This window comes from Pseudophryne corroboree, chromosome 6, assembly GCF_028390025.1.
Source record: "Pseudophryne corroboree isolate aPseCor3 chromosome 6, aPseCor3.hap2, whole genome shotgun sequence".
Taxonomy (NCBI): Eukaryota; Metazoa; Chordata; class Amphibia; order Anura; family Myobatrachidae; genus Pseudophryne; species Pseudophryne corroboree.
The window spans coordinates 682,156,802-682,177,566 of NC_086449.1; the positions used below are offsets into that span (position 1 = coordinate 682,156,802).

The following is a 20,765-nucleotide window of genomic DNA, read 5'->3' on the forward strand; positions in this document are numbered from 1 at the left end:
TACTCAAATGACCAATGGTAATGCAGTTGCACTGATGCTGCATCCATGGACACACTAGTGGATCACAAAAGCCAGAATTGGACATCTTTTTACTTAAGTTGTTTCCTGTGGCTTTTACATACAGTATTTTAGCACAGCCACTTTGTGCAATGACGCAGCTGCTGTGTTTTTTGCATCCACCTATGAATCTGCCTCTTAGGCCTGTGATTTTCAAAACTGTGCATCGCTGCACTAACCCGGCAGGTCGATCTGGCCGCTGCAGGACCTGGGAACTGTGCTGCCTTCCCTGCTGCCTCCCAGCATGCAACGCACTGGACCCTTCATCACCTCCTGTCACCTGCCACCACTCTGCACCCTGGCTGCTTCATGTGGCCAGGCATGAGCAGGGCCATATTCCCCCACAGCACAGGGAGCCAAACGTAAGTATAAAAGACAAATACACACACTCACTCTCTCTGTCATTGTTAAACAGGGGCATTACCTGGCATAATGTGTATAAGGGGCTCTGCCTGGCATAATGTGAAAAAGGGACCTCTGCCTGGTGTAATGTGTAAAAGGGGGCTCTGCCTGGCATAATGTGTATAAGGGGGCTCTGCCTGGCATAATCTGTAAAAGCGGGCACTACCTAGCATATTATGTAAAAAAGGCTCTGCCTAGCATAATGTGTAAAAGGGGCTCTATCTGGCATAATGTGTAAAAGGGACTCTACCCGGTGTAATGTGTAAAAGAGGGATTTAGCTGCATAATGTGTAAAAGGGGCTCTGACTCACAGAATGTGTAAAAGGGGCTGTGTCTGGTGTAATGCCTAAAAGGGGGCTCTATCTGGCGTAAAGGGTAAAAGGGAGCTCTGCCTGGCATAATGTGTAAAATTGGTCTCTACCTGACATAATGTGTAAAAGGGGATTGAACTGGCATACTGTGTAAAAAGGGGATCTACCTGGCATTGTGTGTGTAAGGGCTCTGCGTGGCGTAATTTGTGTAAAAGTGGACTCTACCTGGCATAATGTGTAACGGGGGACTCTATCTGGTGTACTGTGTAAAAGGGGGCTCTACTTAGAGTAATGTGTAAAAGTGGTTCTGACTGGCGTAATGTGTAAAAGGAGGCTCTGCCTGACTATTTTAAAAAAAAAAAAAAAAAGAGAAAAAGGTTCACTGCACTGGAATAATCAAATTCTGAATAATTACCACCAGATAATATAACCTCTTTGATTGTATGCGTAGGGTATATTCATCTTAACATCTCTTAACATCTCAGCACAAAGTTTCTCAGAAGATTGGAAGAAAATAAAACTGTTAGAAAATAAAACTCAAACTTTTATTAGTATTAATAAAGAACTTTATGTTATATGATGAAAACATAAAATATAACATAATAAATCATCACATAAAATAAAGTGTTTTAATAATACTAATAAAAGTTAGATATTTTTTTCTAACAGATAGCATTATTGTGCACCAAAAACTGAACTTTTTCTTCCAATCTTTTTTGGAAAGTTTCTGCTGTATAAGGGGATCTTCCTGGAGTAATGTGTATACGTGTCACTACTGTGTGGTATAATTTAAATAATGGAGATTACTGTGCAGGGCAATATGAATATTGGTATTATTTTGTGACCATGCCCTTTCCCCATGAAGCCATGCCCCTAATTTTTGCACGTGCCTTAAGCACGCACTGTGCCTTATTTAGATATGGGGGGTCACCAATCCTCTTTCTGGCACAGAGCGCCAAAATGCTTAATTACAGCTCTGGTGCACACACACACACACTGACACAATTTTTTTTGTTACTTTAGGGAAAAATTTTTTTTTCTAATCATACATTTTTTATATGTAGGACCACTGACCAGTTTAACATATGGGCTGATGTATCTGCAACTCCAGGGTCCCTTAGGAAATAGGCAAATGAGGGGAACAGTGAACTTCTTTCACCGCCCCAATTCTAAAGCTAACTGGTTTGGACAGAGACAAAGTATGCAGAGTTCTTTGTTGCAAATGCAAACCTACAATTAAACAGCTCTTCGTCTCTACCCACTAACCCTGCTCAGATGGTTTAGTTGTGTGACAAGAAAAGAAAAAATGTATAACCCACCTCTGCGCTACTTAAACATGGAGTGAGATGGTGAGCAGCGAATCAATGTTCACAAGTCCTTAATACATCTTGGTGTCGATCAAATCTTGTGGAGTGATTGGATCTAAAAGGATAATCTTGGCATGTCCGAGTTCCACAGTCCTCAAAATAATAAAGGGGGGGGGGGGGGGGAAGAGATCAGGAAAATATCCTTATACAGGATCACCATTCATGTAAATAGTCCCACCATGTGATGGGTTCTGAGGTAAGTAATTGGATATCTAGATGTGCGTACCATATTCACGTGAAAAACGTGCTGTGGAACACTCATAAAGGTATCTTTTCCCTTCCGATTTTCATGAAGATTGTCTTATGATCATAGGTCTGGATTGCTTCTAAGCCGATATACCTCATAAAAGGGAAAAAGAGAAGGGACCAATAGTATAGTATGTTTGCAACTATTAAGCAGATTCTCTAACGAGGAAGAGTGTGGTAATCCTCCTCTAGGGGGTAGTGATTAGTGTAGCATACTCACGTAGGTATGTGTCGTGATCCTCATATAAAGGTATCTTTACACGGTGACTGAACTTATATTATATATAGTAGTAGTTCCAAAAAGATTGGGCGTACCCAAACCCCCTTCCTCAAACAAACCATAGCATTATATTTTTGTTTCTGATTTATGCCCCTTACATTATTTGTTGGTTTTCCTCTTTATATTCAACTTCTTAAAGCTTTAAACATTACAGGTAACAATATTGTCTATGATTGGTAAGCAACAGATAAACTAGGAATACGCTTTACACTAGTAAAACTAATATGCAGTACATCTCAGCATTGTTTTTTTTTAAATAGACGTTATGGTAAGAACTTACTGTTGATAACGTGATTTCTCTTATGTCCACGGGTATCCACAGGATAACATTGGGATATGCCGGAGCAACAGCGGAAATGGCACCAACACGGTCACGAGCTTTCTGGCCTTCCAGGATGCATCGGGGCTTCACCATATAATCCCGCCCACTGACTCAGTCAAACCAGTTCTTTCCACAGCGATTAGGCAGGAGCATCAGGTAGAAACCTATTTAGGCGATAAGAACACACGTGCACACCATTCCATGCAAGAGGGAAGAGGTTTAGTGATTGTCAAGATCCTCAAATCAGGTGCGTCAGGGTGGGACCCCTGTGGATACCTGTGGACATAAGAGAAATCACGTTATCAACGGTAAATTCTTACCATAACGTCTATTTCTCTGGCTGGGTCCACAGGATTATCCACAGGATAACATTGGGATTCCCAAAGCCAGTTTTAGTGGTGGGGACGCTCCTGATTACCCAGGAGGACTTTTCGCCCGAAGTCTGCGTCATGAGAGGCAAAAGTATCTAAGGCATAATGTCTGATGAATATGTTTATGGAAGACCATGTGGCTGCCTTACAAATCTGTTCTGCTGAAGCACCCTGTTGTGCTGCCCATGAAGGACCTACCTTACGTGTAGAGTGAGCAGAGACATTAGCTGGAGTAGGGAGATCTGCATGAGAATAAGCTTCTGATATTACCATTCGGAGCCATCTTGCGAGTGTCTGTTTACTAGCAGGCCACATCTTCTATGAAATCCGTAGAGGATGAAGAGAGAATCTGTTTTCCTGATGGCACTAGTACGATCTTAAAGCTCGGACTACGTCCAGCGACGCTTCTCCCGCAGATAGTCCCGATACCTGAAAAGCTGGGACTACAATCTCTTCATTAAGGTGAAACTTTGAAACCACCTTTGGAAGATAACCAGATCTAGTTCTGAGAACTGCTCTGTCTGGAAAAAAAACTTAGGAAAGGAGACTTACTTGATAACGCTCCTAAATCTGACACTCTTCTGGCTGACGCCATTGCCAGTAGAAAAAGTACTTTAGCTGTTAACCATTTAAGATCTGCTCTCTTAAGTGGTTCGAACGGTGGTCCCTGAAGGAATCTAAGAACTAGATTCAAATCCCAAGGAGCAGCAGGAGGAACAAATGGAGGTTGAATATGTACAACTCCCTGAAAGAAAGTACGTATATCCTGTAAATCAGCAATCTTTCGCTAAAACCATACAGTTAATGGTGATACTTGATCTCTCAAGGAAGCTACTTTCAAACCTTTATCCAATCCTGCTTGAAGGAAATCCAAAATCCTGGATACTTTAAAAGATCTTGGATTCAAACTTTTTTCGGTACACCAATGAATATAGGCTTGCCATATTCTATGATACACACGAGCTGAAGAAGGCTTTCTTGCTCTGAGCATAGTTTGGATTACTTGTTTTGAAAATCCTCTAGCCTTTAAGATAGAGGTTTCCACAGCCACGCCGTCAAAGACAGCCGATCCAGATAGCTGTGCCAACAAGGACCCTGCATTAGCAGATCTGGACATTGAGGAAGCAGTATCGGTGCTTCCACGGACATTCTCAGTAGATCTGTGTACCAATGCCTTCATGGCCAAGATGGAGCTATTAGAATTATTGCTCCCTTTGCTTGCTTTATTTTTCTCACTACTCTGGGTAACAGAGATATTGGAGGGAACAGATATGCCAGACGAAATTTCCATTCTACTGACACTGGGTCTACAATGCCCGCTCCGGGATCCTTTGTTCTTGATCCGTACTTCGGAACTTTGTTGTTTAGACGAGACGCCATGAGGTCTATCTCTGGTAGACTCCATCTGTTCACTATTGTCTGAAACACTTCTGGGTGTAATGCCCATTCAGTTTCCAGAATGGTGTGTCGACTGCGAAAATCCATTTCCCAGTTCAGTACACCTGGGACAAACACTGCCGACAATGCTGGGAGATAGAGTTCTGCCCATCTTAGAATGGGAGTTACTTCCTCCATCAATATTTTGCTGTGAGTTCCTCCTTGATTGAGGTACGCTACTGCTGTCGCATTGTCTGAGCGAATCTGGACCGGTCTTCCTTGCAGACTGTCCTTTGCCTGAACTGGAGCCATATAAATGGCCCTTATTTCCAACAGATTTATTGGCAGGCGACTTTCCCTTGTGGTCCATTTTCCCTGGAACCAAAGGCTTCCGAGTACCGCGCCCCAGCCTTGCAGGCTGGCATCTGTTGTCAGGACTTGCCATTCTTTTATCCAAAAGGGTCTCCCCTTGTTTAAATGGTCTGTCTGTAGCCACCATGCTAGAGACCTTTTTACATTTACTGGAAACTTTATCATCTGCTTTTTTATCGTCTGATGATTTCCATTCCATTTAGTCAGAATAAGGTGCTGTCTGGAGTGGAATTGTGCATATTCCACCATGTCGAAGGTTGATACCATCAGACCCAACAGTCGCATTGCTGCATGGAGTGACATTGTCTGGGCGTGCAACGCTTCCTGAATCATGACCTGCACCTTGACCATCTTTTTTATCTGGTAAGAAAACTCTCTGTAGGTCTGAATCCAATATGGCCCCCAAATGAACCATCCGCTGTGACGGATTCAGAGACGACTTTTTCCAATTTATGAGCCACCCGTGTCTCTGTAAACAAACTACTGTCTGTTGAAGATGGCTCAAAAGTAATTCCTGCGAATGTGCTAGGATTAACAGGTCATCGAGAAATGGGAATATTCTTACCCCTTGCTTGCGGAGATAAGATGCCATAACCACCATAATCTTGGTAAACACCCTTGGTGCTGTTGCTAGCCCAAAGGGCAAGGCTTGGAACTGAAAATGTTCCTGGAGGATGGCAAATCTGAGGTAGCACTGATAAGACAGTGCTATAGGCACATGTAGGTAAGCATCCTGTACATCCAGAGATACCATGTAATCTCCCAATTCCATAGCCAACATTATGGAGCGTAATGTCTCCATGTGGAACCTTGGGATCCAAATGTATTTGTTTAACATTTTCAGATTGAGAATTGGTCGAAATGACCCATTTGGCTTCTGGATCAGAAATAGATTGGAGTAAAACCGAGGTACTGGGACAATCACACCTGACTGCAGTAATTTTTGGACTGCTTCTTGCAGGGCATTGGCCTTCGACTCTATACCAGACTGGCTGGTGCAAAAAAAATCTTTGAGGAGGCTGCCTCCTGAATGGGAACCCATACCCCTGAGATATCACCTTCTGCACCCAAGCATCTGTTGTCGACTGTTGCCATATGTGTGCAAAATGAAGGAGTCGGCCACCAACCCTGGAATCCTCCAAGCGGAGGCCCGTCTCTTCAGGCTGATGGTTTCTGATCAGGCTTGGATGCTGGCTTTCTACTAGCCCATTGCCTCCTACCCCTGGCCGATCTATTGGACTGGGGCTGCTTAGACTCCTCTTTAGCTTTCGCTTTGCTTTGCCATAGAAATGAGCGAAACTTTGAACTATTAGATTTAGGGTTATAAGTAGCCGGAAATCTGACCTTCTTTGATTCAGCCTCTGATTCTAGGATATCAGATAATGGTTTCCCAAACAATATATTACCAATGAAAGGCAATGCTTCCAATTCTTTCTTGGATTCCGCATCTGCTTTCCAGGTACGTAGCCAAACTGCTCTACGAGCGGCTATTGTCAAGGCTGAAGCTTTAGAATCAACTGTACCCATATCAATTGCTGCTTCTTTCAAGTATTGGGCAGATTGTCTTAAACAGCTTAAATGATACTCTTGCTCCCTATTAGGAGAAGAGAGGCCATTCTCTAGTTCCTCTATCCATTCACCCATTGCCTTTTCTACCCAGGCCGAAGCCATAGCAGGTCTTACCACTGCTCCTACAAGAGAAAATACATTTTTCAGGAAGCTATCTACCCTTCTGTCTGTGACATCATTTAGTGAGGTAGATGACAGTGGTAAAGCAGATTTATGCACAAGTCACAGTACATGTGCATCTACTTTTGGAGGAACTTCTCTTTTCGAACAATCCACAGCTGGAAATGGATAATAAGAATCCCATCTTTTCGGAATCTTATACTTTCTACTGGGCGTCACCCAAGACTCATCCATCATTTCCGTCAGCTCATCTGACGCTGGGAATTCAGTTTTAACTGACTTTGTTTGTTTAAACACAGGTGCTTTAGACTTTAACACTGTCTTGGCTGGCTCTTCCAAGGAGAGAACAGCCTTCACAGCGTCAATAAGTTCAGCTACATCCTCTGAACTAAAACTCTGCGACTGATCATCATACGGAGTATTTGAATATACTGTATCATCATCTGTAGTATCATCTTGTGTAGTAACCCCTCATAAGTGACCAACCGGTCCATACCAATTAATCCTGTCTTACAAGATAAGCATGTTAGGGATGTAGGAGTGCCTGATAGATTCTCCTCGTCACTTTTGCCGCTCACAGACATGGTAATAATCTGTTAATGACTACACAATTTGTGACTGAAAATCACCTATATATGGATACATAGAAGTGAGATCAATCTGACCACAACCATGCACCTGATTTGAAGGTCAGAACAGGACTGACGACATAGAAAAGTCAGCAAACATACTAGCAGTCAGTCACATGTTAAGGCATTAAAACATTGTCATATGAGAATACAACCCCCATAACAACTTACAAGTAAGTAGGAAAATTGTACTTCTGTTTTTAACTGTTTTTTTTCAAACATAACATGTAGAAACCACAGTAATATACAGATCTCATATGCAATATGTACTAAAATTGACAATTCATACTAACAAGTAGAGAGAATTTTTAGTACTGTATACCCTTCCTCCGTAGATCGGGATACAGGGAGACTCACCACACTTCCATATCCAAGCAAATACGCTCGCAAGACGCTGAGTGGATTCAGACGCTACTGATGTACAATACCACTCCTGATAACTGAGGAAAGACACAGTCGCTCACTAACGACACGGACGCTCAGCGACTTCCACGTGTATGCAGATGCTAAGGCCTCGGTCTAGGCGGGATCTCTAGTGTACACAACCGCAGCGTTTAAGCTGCGACCGAGTACCCTCGTGGTAGCGTCCGAGACAGAAGTGAGGTAATTCAGTTCATGGACGGGAGACGCGCGGAAACTAGTCATGAACTTGGAGGAGGGACGGCCAGGAGAGCGTCTGATTCCCCCCGTTGACTCAAACTTTAAGGATCACGGCCTCACCCTAGTCCTGGCGCCTATGATCTCGAGAGCGTAGCGCTGTTGCACTCAAGGTGTTCGGCACATCAACACACTGTTTGTAGTCTCCACCAATACAGTGTAGCTGTGTCCGGACCCCCTAGTAAGAGGAAATCCATAGACTTACCTTCCCCCCATGCTCCGGCCACAGCCTGGTTACGTCTGCTGGACCTGCTAGAACATCCGACACAGACGCCCATCGAGACAGCACTGTAATGCGAAGGTAAGCGTTGTTGCGACCCGGTGGGGAGTTGTTGGAGCGACTCTTTCCCATATGCGTTTAAGACGCTGTTAGGAAAAGTCGCTCAAAAACCACGGTATGACTATAAAAATAACATAATAAAAGCTTCAGGCTGCTTTATTTACAGCAGCCTTGTGACCATGGTCCGGCTCCTGCCGCACCAAGCAAAAAACTGATCTGACTAAGTCAGTGGGCGGGATTATATGATGAAGCCCCGATGCATCCTGGGAGGCCAGAAAGCTTGTGACCGTGTTGGTACCATTTCCGCTGTCGCCCGGCATATCCCAATGTTATCTTGTGGACCCAGCCAGAGAAATACATTATTTATAATTTCATGGACTAAACAAAGAAGAGCAAATCATCCCATCAGTAAAAAGACTACCAGCTCACAGTCTGCCATGATACTATGACGTACAGTGCCACAATCTGTTGGAGCTTATAAATGGAAGATACAAATCGTATCACCAATAAAAATCACTGTGCATGCGCAGCTTAAGTCACTGGAAGCAATGCGGGTCGGCCACTTTGTCTTACGTTTCTGCAACATAAACTAAGGGTGGTGTCGACTGTTCTCCCCATGCCAGTATGAAAATGTCTAACACGCTCAGGAGCATTTCCTATGTAGTGCGATGGGATTTATATGCTGGGTGCAAAAAGACTGTCTCATACCGTCAGTACAATAATCAGAGCACAAATACATTCCCTTCAGTTTCTGCATCCGCTACTGTATGTGATCATGTAGCCACAGGAAAATGCCTATGAGTGGGTTGCATCTACGTAAGGACTGCTTCACGCACATGTGAATGCCGAGCCAGGATTAGAAAGCCCAAGTCCAGCACTTGTCTCTGTCACACAAATCTGTGCAATGAGCCAGACCAATGTCCACTCCTTACCACTACCCACAACTGCCAGGAACACTGTGCTCTTTGCACACTGGGATTACTCCATAGGGTAATTATAGGATTACCTACCCGGACCAGAACTCTATGGTGATGAGGGCTAGAGGTGGCTCTTGTTTCCCTACATAGAAACATAGAATTTGACAGCAGATAAGAACCAGTTTGCCCATCTAGTCTGCCCTGTAAGGGAGTGGTTATTAGGGTTAGAGTTGGGGTTAGGGCTTAGAGTTGGATTAGAAGCTTGGTTAGGGTATTAGTGTTAGTGTATTAGGATCAGTGGTGTAGCAAAGATCAAAGAGCTCCAAAATCTAAGACATTGCTCTTTAGCCTCAATCCTAATAATTGCAACCCTAGTGACGGGTGTCTATGCATATTAGGCACTTAGGATAAAGCTAACTACAGTGGCCAATCCTTCTCTAGTTCCAAGCAAAACAATATGTTTTAATTTGACTACACATCAGTAGCCAAAATTAATGAAACTCAGCTGTTTGGCTTTTGGGCAGAATCTTTTGAGGTGTCAGTGGAGCTGGCTAACAGGATAAAGAGACAACTACGCACACAGGCTGACAGAAATCATCTTACAGCTGCACGTACCAATGATCTGTAACAAGAAAGGATGGAACCTGAGACAAGACATAATTCTGACGCCCCCTCTGCTTTTCACGTTTTATAAGCCATTTCTCTCTATGGGGTTTATTTACTAAGCCTTGGATGGAGATAAAGTGGATTGAGATAAAGTACCAGCCAATTATCTCCTAACTACCTTGTCACAGGCTGGGTATGAAAATTTAAATTTTATATGGTAGAAACTTGGGGTATACAGAAGACAAAGTGAGAGAAATAAAAGTACAGTAAGCAGTGACAAGTATGATTAAGTGACAAAAGAAAATATAAACATCACCTCTGCGCTCGTCAAATCACTCGAATAAATGTGCACAATATACAAATAAATTAATATATGATATGAATAGTCTAGAATCCACAATCTTTGGATCAGTTGTGGTGCACCTTATCCTTTTCTTAAATCCTTTTCAGATAGCAGTGAAACGGCCCGAAAAATGGATGGAATGCGTACCGTAGTCACGTAATAACGTGGCGTTATCCTCACGTAAAGGTATCTTTAGTTTCTGTGTTCTGTGGTCCTTGGTTCTTCTTCCCTTCTTTGGACGAAAAGGTGATGGATTCTTCTCCTCAAGGATGGGAAAAGAAGGAGGAAGGGGAACAGGGGAACAACTAAGAGAGTGTAGTAGGTTTATCTCATAAATGTGGATTTCAAAAAGGTCAGATTCCTACTCCCCTTATTCTCTTTACATTAAGGTGCGTACCATACTCACATCCATACAGAGGGGTGGACACATATAAAGATACCTTTTGCTCGACTATGGTTCACAATTTTTAATTCTGTGTCTCCCAGCAAGGGTCATCAAACGTGGGTAAGACAGATAGTAAATATGATGGGCATATCCAACTCACACTAGAACGTGTGGAAACCGCTTCATAAAGGTATCTTTAGAAGAATGCATCACCTTTTCGTCCAAAGAAGGGAAGAAGAACCAAGGACCACAGCACAAGGAAACTAAAGATACCTTTACGTGAGGATAATGCCACGTTATTACATGAATAACTCCTATCAGAAAAGGATTTAAGAAAAGGATAAGGTGCACCAGAACTGATCCAAAGATTGTGGATTATAGACTATTCATATCATATATAAATTTATTTGTACATTGTGTACATTTATTCAAGTGATTTGACGAGCGCAGAGGGGATGTTTATATTTTCTTTTGTTGATTGTACCATGGTTGTTGAGTGACTACCCATAAACATCCCCACTGCAGCTCTCAGAGGTGCAACAGTTCTCTATCACCTTTCTTGTAAGTATGATTAAGTGTCAAACAGGAAAATACATAGGAAGTAGAGAGGAGCGGGTTCGGTTCCTAGAGAACCGAACCCCCCCGAACTTCATGCTCCGAGCCCAGATCCGAGTCCGGCTCGGGACTTCCCATCAGACTCGGAAACCAGAACGTCATCATCCCGCTGTCGGAATCTCGCAGGTTTTGGATACCATATAAACAGTCGCACGTTGCCACCATTTTCACTCCGGAATTGGAGAGTGAGGGAGACAGACCTATGTCTCTCTGTGGGTAGTGGCATTGGGTGGGGTTGGTGTGTGCTCTCTCTGTAGGGGTGCTGCTGCAGTCACTGTGGTGTACCTGTGCTGTGTTAGGTGTGCTGTCCTGGCCATCACTGGTGTTTCATGTGCTGCAGCTGTACATGGATGTTGCTTTCCTGGCTGTCAATGTGTTGTACAGGGTGCAGGGGCACTGTCCTCCTGTATGCTGGAAAATATAGGGGTGCTGCTGACCCTGTATGCTATACAAATTCAGGGGTGCAGTTATTAAAAATTAAAAGCACACTGCTCTTGTATGCTTTCAAATATAGGGGTGCTGCTGGCCCTGTAAATTGTAAAAATCCAGAGGTGCAGTTGTTAAAAATAAAAAGCACACTGCTCCTGTATGCTGTAAAATATAGGGGTGCTGCTGGCCCTTTATGTTGTAAAAAGTCAGGGGTGCAGTTGTTAAAAATTAAAAGCACATTGCTGTATGCTGTAAAATATAGGGATGTTGCTGTTCAAATAACATTACACTGGCCCTGTATGTTGTAAAAATTCAGAGGTGCAGTTGTTAAAAATTAAAAGCACACTGCTCCTGTATGCTTTAAAATATAGGGGTGCTGCTGGCCTTGTATGTTGTAAAAATTCGGGGTGCAGTTGTTAAAAATTAAAACTACACTGCTGTATGATGTAAAATATAGGGGTTGTGCTGTTTAAATAACATTACACTGGCCCTGTATGTTGTAAAAATTCAGAGGTGCAGTTGCTAAAAATTAAAAGCACACTGCTGTATGCTGTAAAATATAGGTGTGTTGATGTTCAAATAACATTATGCTGGCCCTGGATGCTATAAAAATTAAGGGGTGCAGTGAAAATCAATGTACACTGGCCCAGACTTGTATGCTGTTATTAATTCTAGGGTGCAGTGAAAATCAATGTACACTGGCCCTGTATTGTATGCTGTAAAATTACAGGGGTGTTTAGAAAATACAGGGGTGCTGGCACTGTCTACGGTTGCGATGTGTAGGCCTGACCTTCACAACGCTGTATGGGAAGACGAGGCTCCTACCACCATTTGCACGCCTCCTGCAAGTGCTGCGAGGAGCACCGCCACTCCAGTTGCTGATATTGAGATTGAGGATATCACTGTAGAAATACACAAGGATGAGGAGGACATGGGTGTATTTGGCCCTTGCGAAGGAAGTTGACTATGAGGATTCTGATGGTGATGTGGTTTGTTTGAATGAGGCACCAGTAGAGACAGTTGTTGGCCACGGGATGAAAAAACCCATTGTCATGCCTGGGCAAAATACCAAAAAAGCCACCTCTTCGGGGTGGAAATATTTCTCCACAAATCTGGATAACAGGTGTCAAGCCATCTGTTGCCTTTGTCAGTCCATAATAAGTAGGGGTAAGGACGTTAACCACCTTGGAACATCCTCTTTTATACGTCACCAACAGCACATTCATCATAAGTCATTGTCAAGTTCAGAAACTTTGGGTAATAACGTAAGTAGTCCACTGACACCTAAATGATGTGGTTTTGTTTGTTTGAATGCTATCTCTCTGTGAGGATGAGGATGTAAACACTGAAGGGGGGATCTGAGGATGAGGACGATATCTTGCCACTGTAGAGCCAGTTTATGTAAGAAGAGAGTTATTGCTTCTTTTTTGGTGGGGGCCCAAACAAACCAATCATTCCAGCCACAATCGTGTGGCAGACCCTGTCGTTGAAAGGATTGGTTTGTTAAAGTGTGCATGTCCTGTTTATACAACATAAGGGTGGTGGGAGGACCCAAAGACAATTCCATCTTGCACTTCTTTTCTTTGTCTGCCACATCTTTCCAGGGGCGCTGTCCCTCTGCACTATCAGTCCTGGGGTGCTGCCCTACTGCCATTTAAGTCCAGGGGTGCTGTTGCCTGTCTGCTGTGCTGTGTAATTCAATGCTGTAATTGATCCTAGGTTTAAATGAAAGCCTAGAGCAGATATGAAACAAGCTTTAACACCACAAACAGATTTGTGAAAACTACCGGCAAAGGTGGAAATGGAAAGTGTTTTTAAAAAAAGTGGGGAGAGACCACATTTGTAGCCAAAGTCAGTGTGACTCAGAAAAGACTGAATCATAATCCAGCGCAACTGCCAGAGAGGTAAACGTAATGTTTTCTGCTGGAGAATTAGAGAGAGGTTCTTCTCAATTATTTCATGTTAGGGACTCACTGAAATGAATGGCTCCAATTAGTCAACCTTACTTTTGATTTATTATTGATGTTCCACATTTTAGGATTATTTATTTAGAAGATGCACATTTGTTGTACAACGATCTTCTTTTCCTAAGGGCTGCGCAGGGTTAACGCTAGACCTCGCGGTGTTAGAAGAACATAATTTCAGTGATCTTGCATTGCATCAGCTTTCCATTGCACTGCAGCACTAGATGGGCCAGGAGCTCCTGTGAGGCACAAACAGTTACTGAATAAGGCCCAGTATGGAGTCCCATGGTGGCTTACAGCCAGGAAGATGTCTGGCTTTCCAGACTGAGGCATGCTGTGTGCACGGCGGTTAGCACTGCTTCCTCCCACAGTCCTACTTATAGTATGAAATGAGTTTGGACTGTAGAGTGGTAAGCTCCACTAGGGCAGGGGCCAGGGGCATCAGAACAATTATAGGTTGGGGGGGCAAGATAAATCTTCAATTTGGCACCATTGGGGGTGGAGCCACCAGGGAGGAGTCAAAAATAAGAATTTACTCACCGGTAATTCTATTTCTCGTAGTCCGTAGTGGATGCTGGGAACTCCGTAAAGACCATGGGGAATAGACGGGCTCCGAAGGAGACTGGGCACTCTAAAAGAAAGATTAGGTACCATCTGGTGTGCACTGGCTCCTCCCTCTATGCCCCTCCTCCAGATCTCAGTTAAGGAAACTGTGCCCGGAAGAGCTGACATTACAAGGAAAGGATTTGGAATCCAGGGTAAGACTCATACCAGCCACACCAATCACACCGTACAACTCGTGATAACTATACCCAGTTAACAGTATGAACAAAAAACTGAGCCTCATTCAAAAGATGGCTCATAACAATAACCCTTAAGTTAAGCAATAACTATATACATGTATTGCAGAGAGTCCGCACTTTGGACGGGCGCCCAGCATCCACTACGGACTACGAGAAATAGAATTACCGGTGAGTAAATTCTTATTTTCTCTGACGTCCTAGTGGATGCTGGGAACTCCGTAAGGACCATGGGGATTATACCAAAGCTCCCAAATGGGCGGGAGAGTGCGGATGACTCTGCAGCACCGAATGAGCAAACTCAAGGTCCTCCTCAGCCAGGGTATCAAACTTGTAGAATTTTGCAAATGTGTTTGAACCCGACCAAGTAGCAGCTCGGCAAAGCTGTAAAGCCGAGACCCCTCGGGCAGCCGCCCAAGAAGAGCCCACCTTCCTTTGGCGAATGGGCTTTTACTGATTTAGGATGCGGCAGTCCAGCCGCAGAATGTGCCAGCTGAATCGTGCTACAGATCCAGCGAGCAATAGTCTGCTTTGAAGCAGGAGCACCCAGCTTGTTAGGTGCATGCAGGATAAATAGCGAGTCAGTTTTTCTGACTCTAGCCGTCCTGGAAACAAATTTTCAGGGCCCAAACTACGTCCAGCAACTTGGGGTCCTCCAAGTCCCGAGTAGCCGCAGACACCACAATAGGTTGGTTCAAATGAAACGCTGATACCACCTTTGGGAGAAATTGGGGACGAGTTCTCAATTCCGCCCTGTCCATATGGAAAATCAGATATGGGCTTTTACATGACAAAGCCGCCAATTCTGACACACGCCTAGCCGAAGCTAAGGCTAACAGCATGATCACCTTCCACGTGAGATACTTTAACTCCACGGTCTTAAGTGGCTCAAACCAATGTGATTTCAGGAAATCCAACACAACGTTGAGATCCCAAGGTGCCACTGGAGGCACAAAAGGGGGCTGAATATGCAGCACTCCCTTAACAAACGTCTGAACTTCAGGTAGTGAAGCCAGTTCTTTTTGAAAGAAAATAGAGAGGGCCGAAATCTGGACCTTTATGGACCCCAATTTTAGGCCCATAGTCACCCCTGACTGTAGGAAGTGCAGAAACCGACCCAGCTGGAATTCCTCTGTTGGGGCCTTCCTGGCCTCACACCAAGCAACATATTTCCGCCATATGCGGTGATAATGTTTTGCTGTCACATCCTTCCTAGCTTTTATCAGCGTAGGAATCACTTCATCTGGAATGCCCTTTTCCGTTAGGATCCGGCGTTCAACCGCCACGCCGTCAAACGCAGCCACGGTAAGTCTTGGAACAGACAGGGCCCCTGCTGTAGCAGGTCCTGTCGGAGAGGCAGAGGCCATGGGTCCTCTGAGATAATTTCTTGTAGTTCTGGGTACCAAGTTCTTCTTGGCCAATCCGGAACGATGAGTATAGTTCTTACTCCTCTCTTTCTTATTATCCTCAGTACCTTGGGTATGAGAGGAAGAGGAGGGAACACATAAACCGACTGGTACACCCACGGTGTCACTAGGGCGTCCACAGCTATCGCCTGAGGGTCCCTTGACCTGGCGCAATATCTTTTTTAGCTTTTTGTTGAGGCGGGACGCCATCATGTCCACCTGTGGCCGTTCCCAACGATTTACAATCAGCGTGAAGACTTCTGGATGAAGTCCCCACTCTCCCGGGTGGAGGTCGTGCCTGCTGAGGAAGTCTGCTTCCCAGTTGTCCACTCCCAGAATGAACACTGCTGACAGTGCTAGGACGTGATTCTCCGCCCATCGAAGAATCCTTGTGGCTTCTGCCATCGCCATCCTGCTTCTTGTGCCGCCCTGGCGGTTTACATGGGCGACCGCCGTGATGTTGTCTGACTGAATCAGCACCGGTTGGTTTTGAAGCAGGGGCTCTGCTTGACTCAGGGCGTTGTAAATGGCCCTTAGTTCCAGTATATTTATGTGTAGTGAAGTCTCCTGACTTGACCACTGTCATTGGAAGTTCCTTCCCTGAGTGACTGCCCCCCATCCTCGGAGGCTTGCATCCGTGGTCACCAGGACCAAGTCCTGTATGCCGAATCTGCGGCCCTCGAGAAGATGAGCACTCTGCAGCCACCACAGCAGAGACACCCTGGCCCTCGGGGACAGGGTGATCAACCGATGCATCTGAAGATGCGATCCGGACCATTTGTCTAACAGATCCCACTGAAAGATCCTTGCATGGAATCTGCATAAGGGAATTGCTTCGTAAGAAGCCACCATCTTTCCCAGGACCCGCGTGCACTGATGCACCGACACCTGTTTTGGTTTCAGGAGGTCCCTGACCAGAGATGACAATTCCTGGGCCTTCTCTCCGGGGAGAAACACCTTCTTCTGTTCTGTGTCCAGAATCATGCCCAAGAACAGCAGAAGCGTCGCAGGAATCAGCTGCGACTTTGGGATATTCAGAATCCAGCCGTGCTGTTGCAACACTTCCTGAGATAGTGCTACGCTGACTAACAACTGCTCCTTGGACCTCGCCTTTATAAGGAGATCGTCCAAGTACGGGATAATTATAACTCCCTTCTTTCGAAGGAGTATCATCATTTCGGCCATTTCCTTGGTAAATACTCTCGGTGCCGTGGACAGACCAAACGGCAACGTCTGGAATTGGTAATGACAGTCCTGTACCACAAACCTGAGGTACTCCTGGTGAGGAGGGTAAATGGGGACATGCAGGTAAGCATCCTTGATGTCCAGCGACACCATAAAATCCCCCTCTTCCAGGCTTGCAATAACCGCCCTGAGTGATTCCATTTTGAACTTGAACTTCCTTATATAAGTGTTCAAGGATTTCAAATTTAGAATGGGTCTCACCGAACCGTCTGGTTTCGGTACCACAAACATTGTGGAATAGTAACCCCGTCCCTGTTGAAGGAGGGGAACCTTGATTATCACCTGCTGGAGGTACAGCTTGTGAATAGCCGCCAGTACTATCTCCCTTTCCCTGGGAGCAGCTGGCAAGGCTGATTTGAGGTAACGACGAGGGGGAGTCGCCTCGAACTCCAGCTTGTATCCCTGAGATACAACTTGTACAACCCAGAGATCCACCTGTGAGCGAACCCACTGGTTGCTGAAGTTCCGGAGACGCGCCCCCACCGCACCTGGCTCCACCTGTGGAGCCCCAGCGTCATGCGGTGGACTTAGTGGAAGCAGGGGAGGATTTTTGTTTCTGGGAACTGGCTGCCTGATGCAGCTTCTTTCCTCTACCCCTGCCTCTGGGCAGAAAGGATGCGCCTCTGACCCGCTTGCCTTTCTGAGGCCGAAAGGACTGTACTTGATAATACGGTGCTTTCTTAGGCTGTGAGGGAACCTGAGGTAAAAAAGTAGACTTCCCAGCTGTTGCTGTGGATACGAGCCCTGAGAGACCGTCCCCAAACAATTCCTCACCCTTATAAGGCAAAACCTCCATATGCCGTTTAGAATCAGCATCACCTGTCCACTGCCGAGTCCATAATACTCTCCTGGCAGAAATGGACATTGCATTAATTCTAGATGCCAGCCGGCAAATGTCCCTCTGTGCATCCCTCATATATAAGACGACGTCCTTTATATGCTCTATGGTTAGCAAAATAGTATCCCTGTCGAGGGAATCAATGTTGTCTGACAGGGTATCACACCATGCTGCTGCAGCACTACACATCCATGCTGAAGCAATTGCAGGTCTCAGTATAGTACCTGAGTGTGTATATACAGACTACAGGATAGCTTCCTGCTTTCTATCCGCAGGCTCCTTTAGGGCGGCCGTCTCCTGAGACGGCAGTGCCACCTTTTTTGATAAGCATGCGAGTGCCTTGTCCACCCTAGGGGATGTTTCCCAACGTAGCCTATCCCTTGCCGGGAAAGGGTACGCCATCAGTAACCTCTTAGAAATCACTAGTTTCTTATCAGGGGAACACCACGCTTGTTCACACAATTCATTTAACTCATTAGATGGGGGGAAAGTCACTGGCAGCTTTTTCTCCCCAAACATAATACCCTTTTTGGTGGTAACCGGGTTAATGTCAGACATGTGCAATACATTTTTCATTGCAGTAATCATGCATCGGATGGCTCTTGTGGACTGTACATTTGTCTCATCCTCATCTACACTGGAGTCAGACTCCGTGTCGACATCTGTGTCTGCCATCTGAGCTAGCGGGCGTTTATGAGCCCCTGATGGTCTCTGAGACGCCTGGGCAGGCGCAGGCTGAGATGCCGGCTGTCCCAAGGCTGCTGCGTCATCAAACCTTTTATGTAAGAAGTTGACACTGTCGGTTAATACCTTCCACATATCCATCCACTCCGGTGTCAGCCCCGTCGGGGGCAACACCACACTTATCGGCTCCTGCTCCGCCTCCACGTAACCCTCCTCATCAAACATGTCGACACAGCCGTACCGACACACCGCACACACACAGGGAATGCTCTGACTGAGGACAGTACCCCACAGAAGTCCTTTGGGGAGACAGAGAGAGAGTATGCCAGCACACACCACAGCGCTATATAACACAGGGATTTACACTTAAAAGAGTGATTTTTCCCAATAGCTGCTTATTATCACAATTGCGCCTAAATTTATGTGCCCCCCCCTCTCTTTTTTACCCTTGTTGTATTGGATACTGCAGGGGAGAGCCTGGGGAGCGTCCTTCCAGTGGAGCTGTGAAGAGAAAATGGCGCTGGTGTGCTGAGGAAGAAGGCCCCGCCCCCTCAGCGGCGGGCTTCTCCCGCATTTTGTATAATATTAATGGCGGGGGTTTTTGCACATATACAGCTTTATACACTGTATTATGTGCATTTTTGCCAAAAAGGTAATCTAATTGCTGCCCAGGGCGCCCCCCCCCCCCAACCCTCCCCCCTCCCCCCGCCCCCACCCCCCCAGCACCCTGCACCCAACAGTGACCGGAGTGTGTGGTGTGCTGTGGGAGCAATGGCGCACAGCTGCAGTGCTGTGCGCTACCTTAATGAAGACCGGAGTCTTCAGCCGCCGATTTCGTCGCTTCTTCTGTCTTCTGGCTCTGCAAGGGGGACGGCGGCGCAGCTCCGGGAACGGACGATCGAGGACGGGCCCTGTGTTCGAATCCTCTGGAGCTAATGGTGTCCAGTAGCCTTAGAAGCACAAGCTAGCTGCAAGCAGGTAGGTTTGCTTCTCTCCCCTCAGTCCCTCGTAGCAGTGAGTCTGTTGCCAGCAGATCTCACTGAAAATAAAAAACCTAACAAATACTTTCTTTCTAGCAAGCTCAGGAGAGCCCACTAGGAGCACCCAGCTCTGGCCGGGCACAGATTCTAACTGAGGTCTGGAGGAGGGGCATAGAGGGAGGAGCCAGTGCACACCAGATAGTACCTAATCTTTCTTTTAGAGTGCCCAGTCTCCTTCGGAGTCCGTGTATTCCCCATGGTCCTTACGGAGTTCCCAGCATCCACTAGGACGTCAGAGAAACTATGGTGACGAAAAGGAGGCAGCACCACGGTGAGAAGGAGGCGGCATCATGTAGATGGAGGCCGGGAGTCCCACTGACGGAGGTGCTGCGATAGGGGAAGGAGAATCCTGGGATTGCAGTATTGCGCCGGCAAGCACCATTGTGTAGGTGAGGCTGGCCCCTGGGACCTCCGGGGAAGCAGGCAGGAATGGCAACAGAAATATTGGGGCCCAGTACACAGATATCTCTGGGCCCCCTTCCCCACCTCAACCGCATACATCCGCATCCTCTGTCACTACAATTCCCCTTAGGGGAGCAGGAGAGACAGGGGAGTGAGAGAGAAACAAAGAGGGTGTCGGCGAGAGAGAGGATCAAGAGGAGATAGTGTTAGGGAGAGAGGTGCAAGAGGAGAGAGTGTTAGGGAGAGAGAGAGAGGAGCAAGGGAGATAGTGTCAGGGTGAGATGAGCAGTAGGAGATAGTGTTAGGGAGAGAGAGAGAGAGAGAGAGAGAGAGAGGAGCAAGAGGAGAGAGTGTTAGGGAGAGAGAGAGAGAGAGAGCAGCAAGCGGAGAGAGTGTTAGGGAGAGAGAGAGAGAGAGAGAGGAGCAAGCGGAGAGACAGTGTTAGGGAGAATGAGCATACGTGCACGCGGGTGGGGGGGGGGGGATAGTTCGGAGTACCTAGAATCCCCCCTGGCCGCCGATCATTGTGCAGCAGCATACTGATTATTATTCTTTTTGTATACTTTGCGTCTGCCGGAGCTCTGAGCCTCAAGCAGTGTGATGCTCCCTGTGCTGTTGCAGCAGCTGCCTCACGTACACGCTGAGAGGCCTGCTGCTGGCATGTGGGGGGACTCCAAGCAGCTCCTCTCAGGCTGATCTCCCGTGGTGGAGCTGAGAGGTGAGAGCCTGGC

General features: G+C 46.0%; 1 long non-coding RNA gene across 1 annotated transcript in view; it reads right to left on the reverse strand.

Annotated features, from left to right (window-relative positions):
* The window catches only part of LOC134933235 (uncharacterized), a 32,559-nt gene that overhangs the window by 8,327 nt on the left and 3,467 nt on the right, over window positions 1-20,765 (reverse strand). The gene's annotated exons all lie outside the window — the stretch shown is intronic.